General features: G+C 51.6%; 1 pseudogene; it reads right to left on the reverse strand.

The window, feature by feature from the left end:
- Positions 1-307: 307 nt before the first annotated feature.
- LOC139532899 (ribosome biogenesis protein wdr12-like) lies at positions 308-19,924 on the reverse strand (annotated as a pseudogene).
- Positions 19,925-21,276: the final 1,352 nt, after the last annotated feature.

Consider the following 21,276-nt stretch of genomic DNA (forward strand, 5'->3'; position numbering starts at 1 on the left):
GTATTTAAACACTGGTATATCATGGATGTAGACAGACATTCCGATTAACAACGACAGTGGGAATTATAATGCCACATTATGAACACAGTAGGCCTGTATCTATTTATCTATCCCAAGAGAGGGCAGTATAGAGACCTGCCACTGATGGTGCTCAATACAGTAGTTTAATCTGTAAACGATGTGGCTACATACATACACAGTATTATATGGAGACTGTCTTAGAAAACAGTATGTCACCGTGGCTATCTTATATCAGGAAGAACAGCCTCTATCAACACAACTGTAGCAGTTCATAAATACACATATCTACATCAGGAAAGGCTTTAATCAACAGGCAATACATCAGAGAAATAAAGAGTAACCAAACAAATTATAATTCAGAATAATCAGACTGGATACCGCATTTCAATAACATCCAATAAAAACACAGGTGCTATATCTGTCTGTCTCCAGTCTGTCTAGTCTACGCTCCAGCGTCTGTCTCGCAGGCTGTGTATCTGTATGTGTACAGTTTGTTGTCAGCTCCTCCACTCAAAATCAACTGCAAGAGGAGAGGAGGTACAACCGTTGGAAGAGACAGAGGGAACACAAAACTTTGAACAGAATACAGGCTAGGGTTAGGTTAATACAGGCTAGATGTGTGTTGGTGTCTCTCCAGGTTAATACAGGCTAGATGTGTGTTGGTGTCTCCAGGTTAATACAGGCTAGATGTGTGTTGGTGTCTCTCCAGGTTAATACAGGCTAGATGTGTGTTGGTGTCTCTCCAGGTTAATACAGGCTAGATGTGTGTTGGTGTCTCCAGGTTAATACAGGCTAGATGTGTGTTGGTGTCTCTCCAGGTTAATACAGGCTAGATGTGTGTTGGTGTCTCTCCAGGTTAATACAGGCTAGATGTGTGTTGGTGTCTCTCCAGGTTAATACAGGCTAGATGTGTGTTGGTGTCTCCAGGTTAATACAGGCTAGATGTGTGTTGGTGTCTCTCCAGGTTAATACAGGCTAGATGTGTGTTGGTGTCTCCAGGTTAATACAGGCTAGATGTGTGTTGGTGTCTCTCCAGGTTAATACAGGTTAGATGTGTGTTGGTGTCTCTCCAGGTTAATACAGGCTAGATGTGTGTTGGTGTCTCTCCAGGTTAATACAGGCTAGATGTGTGTTGGTGTCTCTCCAGGTTAATACAGGCTAGATGTGTGTTGGTGTCTCTCCAGGTTAATACAGGCTAGATGTGTGTTGGTGTCTCTCCAGGTTAATACAGGCTAGATGTGTGCTGGTGTCTCTCCAGGTTAATACAGGCTAGATGTGTGTTGGTGTCTCTCCAGGTTAATACAGGCTAGATGTGTGTTGGTGTCTCCAGGTTAATACAGGTTAGATGTGTGTTGGTGTCTCTCCAGGTTAATACAGGCTAGATGTGTGTTGGTGTCTCTCCAGGTTAATACAGGTTAGATGTGTGTTGGTGTCTCTCCAGGTTAATACAGGCTAGATGTGTGTTGGTGTCTCTCCAGGTTAATACAGGCTAGATGTGTGTTGGTGTCTCCAGGTGCTCAATACAGGCTAGATGTGTGTTGGTGTCTCTCCAGGTTAATACAGGCTAGATGTGTGTTGGTGTCTCTCCAGGTTAATACAGGCTAGATGTGTGTTGGTGTCTCTCCAGGTTAATACAGGCTAGATGTGTGTTGGTGTCTCCAGGTTAATACAGGTTAGATGTGTGTTGGTGTCTCTCCAGGTTAATGCAGGCTAGATGTGTGTTGGTGTCTCTCCAGGTTAATACAGGCTAGATGTGTGTTGGTGTCTCTCCAGGTTAATACAGGCTAGATGTGTGTTGGTGTCTCTCCAGGTTAATACAGGCTAGATGTGTGTTGGTGTCTCTCCAGGTTAATACAGGCTAGATGTGTGTTGGTGTCTCTCCAGGTTAATACAGGCTAGATGTGTGTTGGTGTCTCTCCAGGTTAATACAGGCTAGATGTGTGTTGGTGTCTCTCCAGGTTAATACAGGCTAGATGTGTGTTGGTGTCTCTCCAGGTTAATACAGGCTAGATGTGTGCTGGTGTCTCTCCAGGTTAATACAGGCTAGATGTGTGTTGGTGTCTCTCCAGGTTAATACAGGCTAGATGTGTGTTGGTGTCTCTCCAGGTTAATACAGGCTAGATGTGTGTTGGTGTCTCTCCAGGTTAATACAGGCTAGATGTGTGTTGGTGTCGCTCCAGGTTAATACAGGCTAGATGTGTGTTGGTGTCTCTCCAGGTTAATACAGGCTAGATGTGTGTTGGTGTCTCTCCAGGTTAATACAGGCTAGATGTGTGTTGGTGTCTCTCCAGGTTAATACAGGCTAGATGTGTGTTGGTGTCTCCAGGTTAATACAGGCTAGATGTGTGTTGGTGTCTCTCCAGGTTAATACAGGCTAGATGTGTGTTGGTGTCTCTCCAGGTTAATACAGGCTAGATGTGTGTTGGTGTCTCTCCAGATTAATACAGGCTAGATGTGTGTTGGTGTCTCTCCAGGTTAATACAGGCTAGATGTGTGTTGGTGTCTCTCCAGGTTAATACAGGCTAGATGTGTGTTGGTGTCTCTCCAGGTTAATACAGGCTAGATGTGTGTTGGTGTCTCTCCAGGTTAATACAGGCTAGATGTGTGTTGGTGTCTCCAGGTTAATACAGGCTAGATGTGTGTTGGTGTCTCTCCAGGTTAATACAGGCTAGATGTGTGTTGGTGTCTCTCCAGGTTAATACAGGCTAGATGTGTGTTGGTGGTCTCTCCAGATTAATACAGGCTAGATGTGTGTTGGTGTCTCTCCAGGTTAATACAGGCTAGATGTGTGTTGGTCTCTCCAGGTTAATACAGGCTAGATGTGTGTTGGTGTCTCTCCAGGTTAATACAGGCTAGATGTGTGCTGGTGTCTCTCCAGGTTAATACAGGCTAGATGTGTGTTGGTGTCTCTCCAGGTTAATACAGGCTAGATGTGTGTTGGTGTCTCTCCAGGTTAATACAGGCTAGATGTGTGTTGGTGTCTCTCCAGGTTAATACAGGCTAGATGTGTGTTGGTGTCTCTCCAGGTTAATACAGGCTAGATGTGTGTTGGTGTCTCTCCAGGTTAATACAGGCTAGATGTGTGTTGGTGTCTCTCCAGGTTAATACAGGCTAGATGTGTGTTGGTGTCTCTCCAGGTTAATACAGGCTAGATGTGTGTTGGTGTCTCTCCAGGTTAATACAGGCTAGATGTGTGTTGGTGTCTCTCCAGGTTAATACAGGTTAGATGTGTGCTGGTGTCTCCAGGTTAATACAGGCTAGATGTGTGCTGGTGTCTCACCCTGCTGTCAGTCCAGTCCACACAGAGCACCTTGTCCTCGTGGGCAGACACATCATACAAAGGGGCCTTGCAGCTGGAACACAAACACACTTTTGTAAACACTAGATCCCCTACCCCCTCAGCCTCTACCGCCTAGCACCCCTCAGCCTCTACCGCCTAGCACCCCCCAGCCTCTACCGCCTAGCACCCCCTCAGCCTCTACCGCCTAGCACCCCTCAGCCTCTACCGCCTAGCACCCCCCAGCCTCTACCGCCTAGCACCCCCCAGCCTCTATCCCTTACACCCTCAGCCTCTACCGCCTAGCACCCCCCAGCATCTACCGCCTAGCACCCCTCAGCCTCTACCGCCTAGCACCCCTCAGCCTCTACCGCCTAGCACCCCCCAGCCTCTACCGCCTAGCACCCCCCAGCCTCTACCGCCTAGCACCCCCTCAGCCTCTACCGCCTAGCACCCCTCAGCCTCTACCGCCTAGCACCCCCCAGCCTCTACCGCCTAGCACCCCCTCAGCCTCTACCGCCTAGCACCCCTCAGCCTCTACCGCCTAGCACCCCCCAGCCTCTACCGCCTAGCACCCCCCAGCCTCTATCCCTTACACCCTCAGCCTCTACCGCCTAGCACCCCCCAGCATCTACCGCCTAGCACCCCTCAGCCTCTACCGCCTAGCACCCCTCAGCCTCTACCGCCTAGCACCCCCCAGCCTCTACCGCCTAGCACCCCCCAGCCTCTACCGCCTAGCACCCCCCAGCCTCTACCGCCTAGCACCCCCCAGCCTCTATCCCTTACACCCTCAGCCTCTACCGCCTAGCACCCCTCAGCCTCTACCGCCTAGCACCCCTCAGCCTCTACCGCCTAGCACCCCCCAGCCTCTACCCCCTACCACCCCAGCCTCTACCCCCTACCACCCTAGCCTCTACCCCCTACCCCCCCAGCCTCTCCCCCCTACCACCCCACCCCAGCCTCTACCCCACCCCAGTCTCTACCCCCCCACCCTCTACCACCCCAGCCTCTACCATCCCAGCCCCTACCCCCCAGCCTCTCCCCCCTACCACCCCACCCCAGCCTCTACCCCACCCCAGCCTCTACCCCCCCAGCCTCTACCCCCCCAGCCCCTACCACCCCAGCCCCTACCACCCCAGCCCCTACCACCCCACCCTCTACCATCCCAGCCTCTACCATCCCAGCCCCTACCACCCCACCCTCTACCATCCCAGCCCCTACCATCCCAGCCCCTACCACCCCACCCTCTACCATCCCAGCCTCTACCACCCCAGCCCCTACCACCCCACCCCAGCCCCTACCATCCCAGCCCCTACCACCCCACCCTCTACCATCCCAGCCCCTACCATCCCAGCCCCTACCACCCCACCCTCTACCATCCCAGCCTCTACCACCCCAGCCCCTACCATCCCAGCCCCTACCACCCCACCCTCTACCATCCCAGCCTCTACCACCCCAGCCCCTACCACCCCAGCCTCTACCCCACCCCAGCCCCTACCACCCCAGCCCCTACCACCCCACCCTCTACCACCCCACCCCCTACCACCCCACCCTCTACCACCCCAGCCCCTACCACCCCAGCCCCTACCCCACCCCAGCCTCTACCACCCCACCCTCTACCACCCCAGCCCCTACCACCCCACCCTCTACCACCCCACCCTCTACCACCCCAGCCCCTACCACCCCAGCCTCTACCACCCCACCCTCTACCACCCCAGCCCCTACCACCCCACCCTCTACCACCCCAGCCCCTACCACCCCAGCCTCTACCACCCCAGCCCCTACCACCCCAGCCCCTACCACCCCAGCCCATAACCCCTACATCCCCCAGCATACAGACCTCCTGGTGTCCCAGAGTTTGACCAGGTTGTCGAGGGAACCAGACACCAGCTGGTGCTCATGGGAAGGAGCCCACTTCACCGCTGTGACCCAGCCGCTGTGAGAGGTAAGAGACAGCAGCACCAACGACCCGTCTACACAAACAGATAAATACACACCTTATGGAACAGCGGGGACTGTGAAGAGAAACACACGATAACACACACATAGATGTTGTATTGTAGATATGTGGTAGTAGTGGTCTGAGGTAACACACTTAATGTATTGTAGATATGTGGTAGTAGTGGTCTGATGTAACACACTTAATGTATTGTAGATATGTGGTAGTAGTGGTCTGATGTAACACACTTAATGTATTGTAGATATGTGGTAGTAGAGTAGTGGTCTGATGTAACACACTTAATGTATTGTAGATATGTGGTAGTAGTGGTCTGATGTAACACACTTAATGTATTGTAGATATGTGGTAGTAGAGTAGTGGTCTGATGTAACACACTTAATGTATTGTAGATATGTGGTAGTAGTGGTCTGAGGTAACACACTTCATGTATTGTAGATATGTGGTAGTAGTGGTCTGAGGTAACACACTTCATGTATTGTAGATATGTGGTAGTAACTAATGGGGATCCATAATAAACCCCAGGAAGAGTAGCTGCTGCCTTGGCAGGAACTAATGGGGATCCATAATAAACCTCAGGAAGAGTAGCTGCTGCCTTAGCAGGAACTAATGGGGATCCATAATAAACCCCAGGAAGAGTAGCTGCTGCCTTGGCAGGAACTAATGGGGATCCATAATAAACCCCAGGAAGAGTAGCTGCTGCCTTGGCAGGAACTAATGGGGATCCATAATAAACCTCAGGAAGAGTAGCTGCTGCCTTGGCAGGAACTAATGGGGATCCATAATAAACCCCAGGAAGAGTAGCTGCTGCTTTGGCAGGAACTAATGGGGATCCATAATAAACCCCAGGAAGAGTAGCTGCTGCCTTGGCAGGAACTAATGGGGATCCATAATAAACCCCAGGAAGAGTAGCTGCTGCCTTGGCAGGAACTAATGGGGATCCATAATAAACCTCAGGAAGAGTAGCTGCTGCCTTGGCAGGAACTAATGGGGATCCATAATAAACCCCAGGAAGAGTAGCTGCTGGCTTGGCAGTAACTAATGGGGATCCATAATAAACCCCAGGAAGAGTAGCTGCTGCCTTGACAGGAACTAATTGGGATCCATAATAAATCCACTCACGTAAGAGAGACGTTCTAATGTACATTGGAAAGTGCACAGAGATGTTTAAATGAAGTTTGATGTAGTTGTGACCTTTGGAGCGAGGGTCCCACAGCCTGATGTGTCTGTCAGTGCTGCCAGAGGCCAGGCGACGAGACAGTGGAGAGTAGGAGATGTGGTTAAACACCTTACTGCCCGTCTATAGAGAAGAAGAGAAGGGGAGATTAACCAATCATCAATTAAGAGGTTGTGAGGGGTGTGGTCTAGGGAGTCCCTCACCAGTGTGGTCTAGAGAGTCTCTCACCAGTGTGGTCTAGAGAGTCTCTCACCAGTGTGGTCTGGGGTTAGAGTCTCTCACCAGTGTGGTCTGGGGTTAGAGTCTCTCACCAGTGTGGTCTGGGGTTAGAGTCTCTCACCAGTGTGGTCTGGGGTTAGAGTCTCTCACCAGTGTGGTCTAGGGTTAGAGTTTCTCACCAGTGTGGTCTGGGGTTAGAGTCTCTCACCAGTGTGGTCTAGGGTTAGAGTCTCTCACCAGTGTGGTCTGGGGTTAGAGTCTCTCACCAGTGTGGTCTGGGGTTAGAGTCTCTCACCAGTGTGGTCTGGGGTTAGAGTCTCTCACCAGTGTGGTCTGGGGTTAGAGTCTCTCACCAGTGTGGTCTAGAGTCTCTCACCAGTGTGGTCTAGGGTTAGAGTCCCTCACCAGTGTGGTCTAGTCTCTCACCAGTGTGGTCTAGGGTTAGAGTCTCTCACCAGTGTGGTCTAGGGTTAGAGTCCCTCACCAGTGTGGTCTAGTCTCTCACCAGTGTGGTCTGGGGTTAGAGTCTCTCACCAGTGTGGTCTGGGGTTAGAATCTCTCACCAGTGTGGTCTGGGGTTAGAGTCTCTCACCCGTGTGGTCTGGGGTTAGAGTCTCTCACCAGTGTGGTCTAGGGTTAGAGTCTCTCACCAGTGTGGTCTAGGGTTAGAGTCTCTCACCAGTGTGGTCTTCATGCTTCCGGTCTCGGCGTCCCAGAGGCGGATGGTGTGGTCCCAGGATGCACTGCAGATCTCCTCGCTGTCCAACCAGAGGACAGACGACACTGCCTCGTTGTGACCAGACAAAGTCATGAGGGGTGTCTAGAAGAGGAAGATTTTATATTTTTTATTTAACCAGGTAGGCCAGTTGAGAACAAGTTCTCATTTACAACAGCGACCTGGCCAAGATAAAGCAAAGCAGTTCAACACATTCAACAACACAGAGTTACACAAAAACAAACATAGAGTCAATAATACAGTAGAAAAAGTCTATATACAGTATGTGCAAATGAGGTAAGATAAGGGAGGTAAGGCAATAAATAGGCCATAATGACAAAGTAATTACAATATAGCAATTAAACACTGGAATGGTAGATGTGCAGAAGATGAATGTGCAAGTAGAGATACTAGGGTGCAAAGGAGCAAGATAAATAAATAAATACAGTATGGGGATGAGGTAGTTGGATGGGCTGTTTACAGGTGCCGTGATCTGTGAGCTGCTCTGACAACTGGTGCTTAAAGCTAGTGAGGGAGATATGAGTCTCCAGCTTCAGTGATTTTTGCAGTTCGTTCCAGTCATTGGCAGCAGAGAACTGGAAGGAGAGGCGGCCAAAGGAGGAATTGGCTTTGGGGGTGACCAGAGAGATATACCTGCTGGGGCGCGTGCTACGGGTGGGTGCTGCTATGGTAACCAGGGAGCTGAGATAAGGCGGGGCTTTACCTAGCAAAGACCTGTAGATGACCTGGAGCCAGAGGGTTTGGCGACGAGTATGAAGCGAGGGCCAGCCAACGAGAGCATACAGGTCGACAGTGGTGGGTAGTATATGGGGCTTTGGTGACAAAACGGATGGCACTGTGATTGACTGCATCCAATTTGCTGAGTAGAGTGTTGGAGGCTATTTTGTAAATGATGGTGGGTAGTATATGGGGCTTTGGTGAAAAAACGGATGGCACTGTGATAGACTGCATGATGGTGGGTTAGAGTCTATATGGGGCTGTGATAGACTGCATGATGGTGGGTTAGAGTCTATATGGGGCTGTGATAGACTGCATGATGGTGGGTTAGAGTCTATATGGGGCTGTGATAGACTGCATGATGAGGGGTGGGTTAGAGTCTATATGGGACTGTGATAGACTGCATGATGGTGGGTTAGAGTCTATATGGGGCTGTGATAGACTGCATGATGGTGGGTTAGAGTCTATATGGGGCTGTGATAGACTGCATGATGGTGGGTTAGAGTCTATATGGGGCTGTGATAGACTGCATGATGGTGGGTTAGAGTCTATATGGGGCTGTGATAGACTGCATGATGGTGGGTTAGAGTCTATATGGGGCTGTGATAGACTGCATGATGGTGGGTTAGAGTCTATATGGGGCTGTGATAGACTGCATGATGGTGGGTTAGAGTCTATATGGGACTGTGATAGACTGCATGATGGTGGGTTAGAGTCTATATGGGGCTGTGATAGACTGCATGATGGTGGGTTAGAGTCTATATGGGGCTGTGATAGACTGCATGATGGTGGGTTAGAGTCTATATGGGGCTGTGATAGACTGCATGATGGTGGGTTAGAGTCTATATGGGGCTGTGATAGACTGCATGATGGTGGGTTAGAGTCTATATGGGGCTGTGATAGACTGCATGATGGTGGGTTAGAGTCTATATGGGGCTGTGATAGACTGCATGATGGTGGGTTAGAGTCTATATGGGGCTGTGATAGACTGCATGATGGTGGGTTAGAGTCTATATGGGGCTGTGATAGACTGCATGATGGTGGGTTAGAGTCTATATGGGGCTGTGGGTCAGATGATTAATACTATGATACACTACTGATCAACTGGAGCCCTGGGAGCCCCTAACCCTGGATAACACCACGAGGGAGCCCCTAACCCTGGATAACACCACGAGGGAGCCCCTAACCCTGGATAACACCACGAGGGAGCCCCTAACCCTGGATAACACCACGAGGGAGCCCCTAACCCTGGATAACACCACGGGGGAGCCCCTAACCCTGGATAACACCACGAGGGAACCCTAACCCTGGATAACACCACGAGGGAGCCCCTAACCCTGGATAACACCACGAGGGAGCCCCTAACCCTGGATAACACCACGAGGGAGCCCCTAACCCTGGATAACACCACGGGGGAGCCCCTAACCCTGGATAACACCACGAGGGAGCCCCTAACCCGGGATAACACCACGAGGGAGCACCCTGACCCTGGATAACACCACTGGGGAGCCCCTAACCCTGGATAACACCACGGGGAGCCCCTAACCCTGGATAACACCACGGGGGAGCCCCTAACCCTGGATGACACCACGGGGGAGTCCCTCCAACCCTGAGGATAACACCACGGGGGAGCCCCTAACCCTGGATAACACCACGGGGGAGCCCCTAACCCTGGATAACACCACGAGGGAGCCCCTAACCCTGGATAACACCACGGGGGAGCCCCTAACCCTGGATAACACCACGGGGGAGCCCCTAACCCTGGATAACACCACGGGGGAGCCCCTAACCCTGGATAACACCACGGGGGAGCCCCTAACCCTGGATAAACACCACGGGGGAGCCCCTAACCCTGGATAACACCACGGGGGAGCCCCTAACCCTGGATAACACCACGGGGGAGCCCCTAACCCTGGATAACACCACGGGGGAGCCCCTAACCCTGGATAACACCACGGGGGAGCCCCTAACCCTGGATAACACCACGGGGGAGCCCCTAACCCTGGATAACACCACGGGGGAGCCCCTAACCCTGGATAACATCACGGGGGACGCCCCTAACCCTGGATAACATCACGGGGGAGCCCCCTAACCCTGGATAACACCACGGGGGAGCCCCTAACCCTGGATAACACCACGGGGGAGCCCCTAACCCTGGATAACACCACGGGGGAGCCCCTAACCCTGGATAACACCACGGGGGAGCCCCTAACCCTGGATAACACCACGGGGGAGCCCCTAACCCTGGATAACACCACGGGGGAGCCCCTAACCCTGGATAACACCGCGAGGGAGCCCCTAACCCTGGATAACATCATGAGGGGTTGCTCTCCTCACCCTGGTCAGTCTGATAGGGTTCAGTCTGGGTTAGTTTGGGTCAGGCCGCTCTCCTCACCCTGGTCGAGTCTGATAGGGTTAGTCTGGGTTAGTCTGGGTCAGGCTGCTCTCCTCACCCTGGTCAGTCTGATAGGGTTAGTCTGGGTTAGTCTGGGTCAGGCTGCTCTCCTCACCCTGGTCAGTCTGATAGGGTTAGTCTGGGTCAGGCTGCTCTCCTCACCCTGGTCAGTCTGATAGGGTTAGTCTGGGTCAGGCTGCTCTCCTCACCCTGGTCAGTCTGATAGGGTTAGTCTGGGTCAGGCTGCTCTCCTCACCCTGGTCAGTCTGATAGGGTTAGTCTGGGTTAGTCTGGGTCAGGCTGCTCTCCTCACCCTGGTCAGTCTGGTGGGGTTCAGTCTGGGTTCAGGCTGCTCTCCTCACCCTGGTCAGTCCCAGCTGTTCAGTCTTCTGTTTCTCTTCTGGGTCTGCTGGGAGGCTCCTCTACCTCCTCCTCCTCCTCTGTGGCCACTGGCAGGACAACAGTCAGCAGGGAAACACAGGAGATACATAGTTAACATGGATACTACAGATACTATATACACATGGAGCTGGAACACGAATCTCACTCCATTATCATCCCAGAGTCCAATAGTACCTGCTGACCAGATCTTCAGCATCTTGTCCCAGGAACCACTGCAGAACTGAGAGGAATGAAGACAAAAATACATCTATTAGTTCCTGAGCAGTGATGTTGACAGCCTCATATCCCCCCCGTCTTCTCATCCCCCCGTCTTCTCCCCCCCGTGTCTTCTCCTCCTCCCCCCGTGTCTTCTCCCCCTCCCCCCGTGTCTTCTCCCCCTCCCCCCGTGTCTTCTCCCCCCCCCCCCCCCGTGTCTTCTCCCCCCGTCTCCTCCTCCTACCCCCATCTTCTCCCCCACGTCTTCTCCCCCATGTCTCCTCCTCCCTCCCGTCTTCTCCTCCCTCCCCCCGTCTCCTCCCTCCCCCCGTCTCTTCTCCTCCCCTCCCCCCGTCTCTTCTCCTCCTCCCCCCCGCCGTCTTCTCCTCCTCCTCCCCCCGTCTTCTCCTCCTCCTCCCCCCCGTCTTCTCCTCCTCCTCCCCCCCGTCTTCTCCTCCTCCTCCCCCCCGTCTTCTCCTCCTCCCCTGTCACCTTAGTGCGTGTGGGATCCGTGGCGATAGTGTCAACACTCCCAGCGTGTCCACGGCAGAACAGTGTCTAGCTTTCAGCTTGTTCCTCTCAGAGTTCCACTCCCACAGCAGAATGGTTTGGTCCAGAGAGGCCGTGAGCAGCAGGGAGGTCAGGCCATCTAGGCAAACATAGGGGTGTCAGGATGAGACGATCAAGACCAGGGTTCCCCAACAGGCGGCCCTCAGGGCTGAATTTGGCCCGCGGGTGATTTTATTTGGCCCCCCAAGTTAAAAAAATAAGAATAAATGTAAAAACACCAGCAAATCAGCTCCAAAGCTCCCCCTCACCTCTCTTGACCCAGGCCACAGTCCTCCACCACGTCCGTGTGTCCGGCCACCCGTCATCACAGCCTTGCCCTCCAGAGACCAGATCCTGGCCGTCTTATCTCGTAGGAACCCGTCAGGATCCTGGAGCAGACATCATTAACATCGGGTATCTGGGTTAGGGTCTCTGCCATTCAGAGTCTGGGTTAGGGTCTCTGCCAGAGGTGTGGACTCGAAGGAGCTCGAGTCGCAGATGACTTAGACTTGAGTCACAAATGTGGTGACTTGCAACTCGACTTTAACACCAATGACTCGGGACTTAACTTGGACTTGAGCCTTTTGACTCGACCTGACACCCTCCCCAAGCCCAGATAATAAAAGCGATGCGTCTTGAAATAAGTCTGCAGGGCAACAACTCTTCATTTAACGGATTACAGTTTGAATCGGACAGCAGCCAATCAAATTGTGCCAGCTGAGAAAAAGTTTTGCGTGGCAAGGGAGATGCAGAGGAACGTCGGCGGGTGAGATTCAGACGGAGCCTTTGGAAAGATGATCCCCAAAATGATTATGTTCGGATATGAAGACGACACTGTGACCGTCATCAAAAAACGGATTGCAACTTGCAAAACACGCGGGAGGAAGAAAGATTACAGACGGAGGCGCAACAACTTCCAACTTTATTCGACATTTGAAGCTGCACCAAGAACGGTAAGTCGTAATATAGCCGACAGCTATATATAACTTTGCTAGTGTAGCATGTAGACTAACGTAACGTTAAATCAATGAGCCTCCACACAGTCAGTCAGTGCGGGAACGTGATCATTGCACCAAAGACTGTGCTACAACTGACCAGGCAGTTGGTAGCCTAAATCCTGCCTGATGTTACTGCTGTTCCTGAAACCATTGGCATACGTTAGCCTACTGTAACCGCACCGCGAGGGTGTGTGTGTTAAGGTTGTGCGATTGTGTACAAGCCTACATCGCCCGATTGCGTCGCGTCGCGATCCCCGAAAGTCGATCGCGATGGGGGGGAGGCGGGTCTTTCTCATGGCTACCCATGTATTTCCATGGAAATATAAACTTTATTTGGAAAGTAATAAATACACTGCTCAAAAAAATAAAGGGACAAAAACACTAAAACACTTTGTGTCCTGCTGGAGGTCATTTTGCAGGGCTCTGGCAGTGCTCCTCCTTGCACAAAGGCGGAGGTAGCGGTCCTGCTGCTGGGTTGTTGCCCTCCTACGGCCTCCTCCACGTCTCCTGATGTACTGGCCTGTCTCCTGGTAGCGCCTCCATGCTCTGGACACTACGCTGACAGACACAGCAAACCTTCTAGCCACAGCTCGCATTGATGTGTCATCCTGGATGAGCTGCACTACCTGAGCCACTTGTGTGGGTTGTAGACTCCGTCTCATGCTACCACTAGAGTGAGAGCACCGCCAGCATTCAAAAGTGACCAAAACATCAGCCAGGAAGCATAGGAACTGAGAATGGTATGTCGGTCACCACCTGCAGAATCACTCCTTTATTGGGGGTGTCTTGCTAATTGCCTATAATTTCCACCTGTTGTCTATTCCATTTGCACAACAGCATGTGGAAATTTATTGTCAATACAGTGTTGCTTCCTAAGTGGACAGTTTGATTTCACAGAAGTGTGATTGACTTGGAGTTACATTGTGTTGTTTAAGTGTTCCCTTTATTTTTTTGAGCAGTGTATATATATTTTTAAAAGCATTCATGATTTGCGTAAAAACCCAACCAAGCCGCACTGCTTCTTAACACAGCGCGCCTCCAACCCGGAAGCCAGCCGCACCAATGTGTCGGAGGAAACACCGTGCACCCGGCTCCCTTGGTTAGCGCGCACAGCGCCCCGGCCCGCCACAGGAGTCGCTGGAGCGCGATGAGACAGAGGATATCCCTACCGGCCAAACCCTCCCTAACCCGGACGACGCTAGGCCAATTGTGCGTCGCCCCACGGACCTCCCGGTCGCGGCCGGCTGCGACAGAGCCTGGGTGCGAACCCAGAGTCTCTGGTGGCGCAGCTAGCACTGCAATGCAGTGCCCAAGACCACTGCGCCACCCGGGAGGCTGCAGACTTGCCACTCTTGACAGGAGACTTGACTCGGACTTGCCTGTCTTGACTCGGGACTTGAGTCTCAGTAGACTTACTTGTGACTTGTAAAACAATGACTCTGGCTCTGGGTTAGGGTCTCTTACCATTCAGAGTCTGGGTTAGGGGTCCTTGGGTTAGGGTCTCTTACCATTCAGAGTCTGGGTTAGGGTCTCTGGGTTAGGGTCTCTTACCATTCAGAGTCTGGGTTAGGGTCTCTGGGTTAGGGTCTCTTACCATTCAGAGTCTGGGTTAGGGTCTCTGGGTTAGGGTCTCTTACCATTCAGAGTCTGGGTTAGGGTCTCTGGGTTAGGGTCTCTGGGTTAGGGTCTCTGGGTTAGGGTCTCTTACCATTCAGAGTCTGGGTTAGAGTCTCTGGGTTAGGGTCTCTTACCATTCAGAGTCTGGGTTAGGGTCTCTGGTTTAGGGTCTCTTACCATTCAGAGTCTGGGTTAGGGTCTCTGGGTTAGGGTCTCTTACCATTCAGAGTCTGGGTTAGAGTCTCTGGGTTAGGGTCTCTGGGTTAGGGTCTCTTACCATTCAGTCTGGGTTAGACGTCATTTCTCTTACCATTCAGAGTCTGGGTTAGGGTCTCTCTGGGTTAGGGTCTCTTACCATTCAGAGTCTGGGTTAGGGTCTCTGGGTTAGGGTCTCTACCATTCAGAGTCTGGGTTAGACGTCATGTCTCTTACCATTCAGAGTCTGGGTTAGGGTGCTCCAGAGTCTCAGGTACAGGTTCTCTGGGTTAGGGTCTCTTAACATTCAGAGTCTGGGTTAGGGTCTCCAGAGTCTGGGTTGGGTCTCTACCATTCAGAGTCTGGGTTAGGGTCTCTACCATTTAGAGTCTGGGTTAGGGTCTCTACCATTCAGAGTCTGGGTTAGGGTCTCTTACCATTCAGAGTCTGGGTTAGATGTCATGTCTTTGATTCAGAGTCTGGGTTAGGGTCTCTGGGTTAGGGTCTCTGGGTTAGGGTCTCCAGAGTCTGGGTTAGGGTCTCTACCATTCAGAGTCTGAGTTAAGGTCTCTTACCATTCAGAGTCTGGGTTAGACGTCATGTCTCTTACCATTCAGAGTCTGGGTTAGGGTCTCTTACCATTCAGAGTCTGGGAGTGCACAGTTACTACCATTCAGAGTCTCAGACTCTCCAGATGTCATGTCTCTACCATTCAGAGTCTGGGTTAGACGTCATGTCTCTTACCATTCAGAGTCTGGGTTAGACGTCATGTCTCTTACCATTCAGAGTCTGGGTTAGGGTCTCTTACCATTCAAGTCTTCAGTAAGATGTCATGTCTCTTACCATTCAGAGTCTGGGTTAAGCGTCATGTCTCTTACCATTCAGAGTCTGGGTTAGGGTCTCTTACCATTCAGAGTCTGGGTTAGTGTGTCCATTCAGAGTCTGGGTTAGATGTTGATGCTTCTACCATTCAGAGTCTAGGGTTAGCATCATGTATTTACCATTCAGAGTCTGGGTTAGGGTCTCTTACCATTCAGAGTCTGGGTTAGGGTCTCTTACCATTCAGAGTCTCTGGGTAGAATGTCATGTCTCTACCATTCAGAGTCTGGGGTTAGATGTCATGTCTCTTACCATTCAGAGTCTGGGTTAGATGTCATGTCTCTTACCATTCAGAGTCTGCCTCCACTGAGCTGATCCAGTCATCATGCATCATACACTCCTCTGGTTGGGGAGCGGTGAACCTCTCCACATACTCTATCTCCACCACATCTTCCTGTAACACACACACAAAACACACTCATGCATATTGGCATACTAAGCAGGCTACCCGTAAACTCTACTGTCCAGACGTCCTACTACCGTCCAGAGGAGGCTGCTGTTCCGTCCCAGAGGGGGCTGTGTGTAAACTCTACTGTCCAGAGGTCCTCCTACTGTCCAGAGGTCCTACTACCGTCCAGAGGTCCTACTACCGTCCAGAGGGGGCTACTACCGTCCAGAGGGGGCTACAAATAAACTCTACTGTCCAGAGGTCCTCCTACTGTCCAGAGGTCCTACTACCGTCCAGAGGGGGCTACTCGTAAACTCTACTGTCCAGAGGTCCTACTACCGTCCAGAGGGGGCTGTGTGTAAACTCTACCGTCCAGAGGTCCTACTACCGTCCAGAGGTCCTACTACCGTCCAGAGAGGTCCTACTACCGTCCAGAGGTCCTACCTACCGTCCAGAGGTCCTACTACCGTCCAGAGGGGGCTACTACCGTCCAGAGGGGCCTCTACCGTCCAGAGGTCCTACTACCGTCAGGAGAGAGGAGCTACTCCGTCCAGAGGTCCTACTACCGTCCAGAGGTCCTACTACCGTCCAGAGGGGGCTACTACCATACAGAGGTCCTACTACCGTCCAGAGGGGGCTACTACCGTCCAGAGGAGGCTACTACCGTCCAGAGGGGGCTACTACCGTCCAGAGGGGGCTACTACCGTCCAGAGGAGGCTACTACCGTCCAGAGGGGGCTACTACCGTCCAGAGGGGGCTACTACCGTCCAGAGGAGGCTACTACCGTCCAGAGGAGGCTACTACCGTCCAAAGGGGCTACTACCGTCCAGAGGGTGCTACTACCGTCCAGAGGGGGCTACTACCATCCAGAGGGTGCTACTACCGTCCAGAGGGGGCTACGGGTGATGCTGTCCAGAGGTCCTACTCACCGTTGAGATGCTTTCAGCCTCCATGTGATTTGACAACGATGTCCGCAGGAACTGACCTCGCACCAGGAAGTCAAACTCAATCTGGCTGTGAGACCCTACAACAACAAAGCACACACACAGATGAGACACCCAATATGATGCTAATACATTCATCAGTGATCTAGGTCAAACCAAGACAGCACCAGTCCTGAAATAATTCAATTGGAGAATAATAGTTGAACAAATGTGTGTAATGTAGCAAAAAGGCCATATAAGACATGGAGTGGACATGGAATATTGGTCTCCTGGTGGCAGACACACGTCTTCCTATGACCTGGGGGGCTGCAATTGTCCTTGAGTGTGACACCCGTCTTCCTATAGACCTGGGGGGCTCAGATGTCTCCTGAGTGTAAACACACGTCTTCCTATAGACCTGGGGGGCTCAGATGCTCCTGAGTGTGACACACGTCTTCCTATGACCTGGGGGGCTCAGATGTCTCCTGAGTGTAAACACACGTCTTCCTATTAACCTGGGGGGCTCAGATGTCTCCTGAGTGTAGACACACGTCTTCCTATAGACCTGGGGGCTCAGATGTCTCCTGAGTGTAAACACACGTCTTCCTATAAAAGCAGCTAACTGGGGGGCTCAGATGCCTCCTGAGTGTAAACACACGTCTTCCTATAGACCTGGGGGGGCTCAGATGTCTCCTGAGTGCTGGAACACAGTCTTCCTATAAATCGGGGGCTCAGATGTCTCCTGAGTGTAAACACACGTCTTCCTATGACCTGGGGGACTAGATGTTCTTGTCTCCTGAGTGTAGACACACGTCTTCCTATAGACCTGGGGGCTCAGATGTCTCCCTGGTGTAAACACACGTCTTCCTATGACCTGGGCGCTCAGATGTCTCCTGAATATAGAACTGAGGACCTTGTATCTCCTGGTATCAGTGATCAACAAGTTGAAAAGAATGAGGAAGGAAACAGAGTCTGGAAATGGAAATCCGTGACGTGTCCACGAGGACTCATTGCTGGATGAAGTAGGATTCAAGGAAAAGGTCAAGCAGGGGGTTTTGTCTGGTCCGTTTTTGGTGTCGTGTGAGTCGAAGCTAGGAACGCTGCAGTCAGTCAAGGTAGCATGAAGTGGATTCATTAGGATGGATGTCAGTGGAGGCTGCTGAGGGGAAGACGGCTCATAATAATGTCCGGAACGGAGCAAATGGAACGGCATCACATGGAAACCATGTGTTTCATACCATTTCACTCCAGCCATTAGCACGAGTCCGTCCTCCCCAATTAAGGTGGCACCAACCTCCTCTGATATATGAAGTGGCTGGAGGGAGGAGAGTCTGGCCCTGATGCTGTGCTATGAGGTGGCTGGAGGGAGGAGAGTCTGGCCCTGATGCTGTGCTATGTGGTGGCTGGAGGGAGGAGAGTCTGGCCCTGATGCTGTGCTATATAGTGGCTGGAAGGGAGACTCTGGCCCTGATGCTGTGCTATGTGGTGGCTGGAGGGAGAAGAGTCTGGCCCTGATGCTGTGCTATGAGGTGGCTGGAGGGAGGAGAGTCTGGCCCTGATGCTGTGCTATGTGGTGGTTGGACGGAGGAGAGTCTGGCCCTGATGCTGTGCTATATAGTGGCTGGAGGGAGGAGAGTCTGGCCCTGATGCTGTGCTATATAGTGGCTGGAGGGAGGAGTCTGGCCCTGATGCTGTGCTATGAGGTGGCTGGAGGGTGGAGAGTGTTTGGCCCTGATGCTGTGCTATATAGTGGCTGGAGGAGAGTCTGGCCCTGATGCTGTGCTATATAGTGGCTGGAGAGAAAGAGTCTGGCCCTGATGCTGTGCTATATAGTGGCTGGAGGGAGGAGAGTCTGGCCCTGATACTGTGCTATATAGTGGCTGAAGGAGGAGAGTCTGGCCCTGATGCTGTGCTATGAGGTGGCTGGAGGAGAGTCTGGCCCTGATGCTGTGCTATGTGGTGGCTGGAGGAGGAGAGTCTGGCCCTGATGCTGTGCTATATAGTGGCTGGAGGGAGGAGAGTCTGGCCCTGATGCGGTGCCATGTGGTGGCTGGAGGGAGGAGAGTCTGGCCCTGATGCTGTGCTATGTGGTGGCTGGAGGAGAGTCTGGCCCTGATGCTGTGCTATGTGGTGGCTGGAGGGAGGAGAGTCTGGCCCTGATGCTGTGCTATGTGGTGGCTGGAGGGAGGAGAGTCTGGCCCTGATGCGGTGCTATGTGGTGGCTGGAGGAGAGTCTGGCCCTGATGCTGTGCTATGTGGTGGCTGAGGGCGAGTCTGGCCCTGATGCTGTCCTATGTGGTGGCTGGAGGAGAGTCTGGCCCTGATGCCTGTGCTGAGGTTCTCCCTGATAGGGTGTTGTTAGGAGTTATCCGGTTAGTGCCAGAAGTTTGGCCATGTAGCGTCAGTGTGTAGAAAGGTCCAGCTGAGATGTGGTAGGGGTGGAGTAAAGACGGTGGACAAGCCTCAAGTGTAGTAACTGTGGCGGTAGTCATCAAGGTCTTCAGAATGCCGGGTTGAAACAGATACAGGTAGCTACAGTCGGTGGCTGTAATGCAACATTGTATTGGATGCCAACCGCCATTAAACCCCAACGAATGGAAAACACCATTCTACAATCTCTCTCACCATTCTTTGCTTCCAGCAGCTTGTTGATGACGTTGCTGAGTTCCTGCACCTCTGAGGCAGCAGGGATGGAGAATGGGACGTCATCTACTGAATATCTGCGGGACAACGTTGGTAGGTTATGCTCTAACAAATCATTTAACATGACTAAGTCACTGCTTACAGACCAATAGATAGTTGGCTAGCTAACTTCGAACTTGTAGTTACCAGCTAGGCTAGCAAACATAACAACCCATAGGATTTATATTTACAATCTTCCCTGGTCAGGCTGGTCCCACACTAACTTCAATAAATCAACATTATGAAAGCACCTTTATGCAACTCGCCAGCTAAGGATACAGTATGATTACCGTTACCAACAGCATGGCTAACACTCCCATAGAGTTCTCCTTCATGCTCGCTAGCAAGTTAGCTAGCTAGTTAGCTTACTGGCCAACGAGCAAGCTAACTAGCTAGTGGCTATCTTTACAATTCAGCAATAAATACTTACTTTTTGTTATCCGTAAAGAACCTTGTTTGTAACTGAGACATGTCTCTTCTGTTGTTGAATACTAACTCTATAAAACTGCTTCACAGACTGTTATTCGTTGCTGTACACATCAAGCAGGACGTCATGCCATGTGGGTCAGAATCAGCTTGCCTGTGTGAGATGTGGGAGACATGTTTAGTGGATCACGGAAAACTCAAATGTCGATAACTTTCCCCTACTCCTCTAGTAATGTCTGGAGCCAACATCAACAAAAAAATAGGCTTTTATCTACCACCACATTACCTTAGCATATTTATGGGAATGTTCTGGCTATAGACCGTATATTATAGACACTAAGATAGCCCGAAATGCATGTTAAAAGGCCTTTTCAAACTGCATCGTTCTTAACCACAGGCTATCTAAGAATGGCTCTGGGCTAGTTTATCAAAAAATTTAAAAAGCTTTGAATCAAAATCAAATTGTGTGGGTCACATACACCTGGTTAGCAGATGTTAATGATAGTGTTGCGAAGTGCTTGTGCTTCTAGTTTCGACAGTGCAGTAATAACCAACAAGTAATCTAACAATTCCCAACAACTTCCTTGAATACACACAAATCTAAAGGGGTGAATGAGAATATGTACATATAAATATATGGATGAGCGATGGCCGAGAGGCATAGGCAAGGTGCAATAGAATGGGTATAAAATACATTACTCATATCATATGTATATACTGAAAGATATGTAAACATGATTAGAGAGTGGCATTATTTAAAATGCCATTGTTTAAGTGACTAGTGATCCATTTATTAAAGTGGCCAGTGATTGGGTCTGAATGTAGGCAGCAGTCTCTCTAGAGGTAGTGATTGGTTCTGAATGTAGGCAGCAGTCTCTCTGAGGTAGTGATTGGGTCTGAATGTAGGCAGCAGCCTCTCTGAGGTAGTGATTGGGTCTGAATGTAGGCAGCAGCCTCTCTGAGGTAGTGATTGGTTCTGAATGTAGGCAGCAGCCTCTCTGAGGTGGTGGCTCACTGGGTCTGAATGTAGGCAGCAGCCTCTCTGAGGTAGTGATTGGGTCTGAATGTAGGCAGCAGCCTCTCTGAGGTAGTGATTGGGTCTGAATGTAGGCAGCAGCCTCTCTGAGGTAGTGATTGGGTCTGAATGTAGGCAGCAGCCTCTCTGAGGTAGTGATTGGGTCTGAATGTAGCCAGCAGCCTCTCTGAGGTAGTGATTGGGTCTGAATGTAGGCAGCAGCCTCTCTGAGGTGATAGATGGGTCTGAATGTAGCCAGCAGCCTCTCTGAGGTAGTGATTGGGTCTGAATGTAGGCAGCAGCCTCTCTGAGGTAGTGATTGGGTCTGAATGTAGCGGACAGCCTGTCTCTGAGGTAGTGATTGGGTCTGAATGTAGCCAGCAGCCTCTCTGAGGTAGTGATTGGGTCTGAATGTAGGCAGCAGCCTCTCAGGTAGTGATTGGGTCTGAATGTAGCCAGCAGCCTCTCTGAGGTAGTGATTGGTTCTGAATGTAGGCAGCAGCCTCGC

This window comes from Salvelinus alpinus, chromosome 10 (assembly GCF_045679555.1).
Source record: "Salvelinus alpinus chromosome 10, SLU_Salpinus.1, whole genome shotgun sequence".
Classification (NCBI taxonomy): domain Eukaryota; kingdom Metazoa; phylum Chordata; class Actinopteri; order Salmoniformes; family Salmonidae; genus Salvelinus; species Salvelinus alpinus.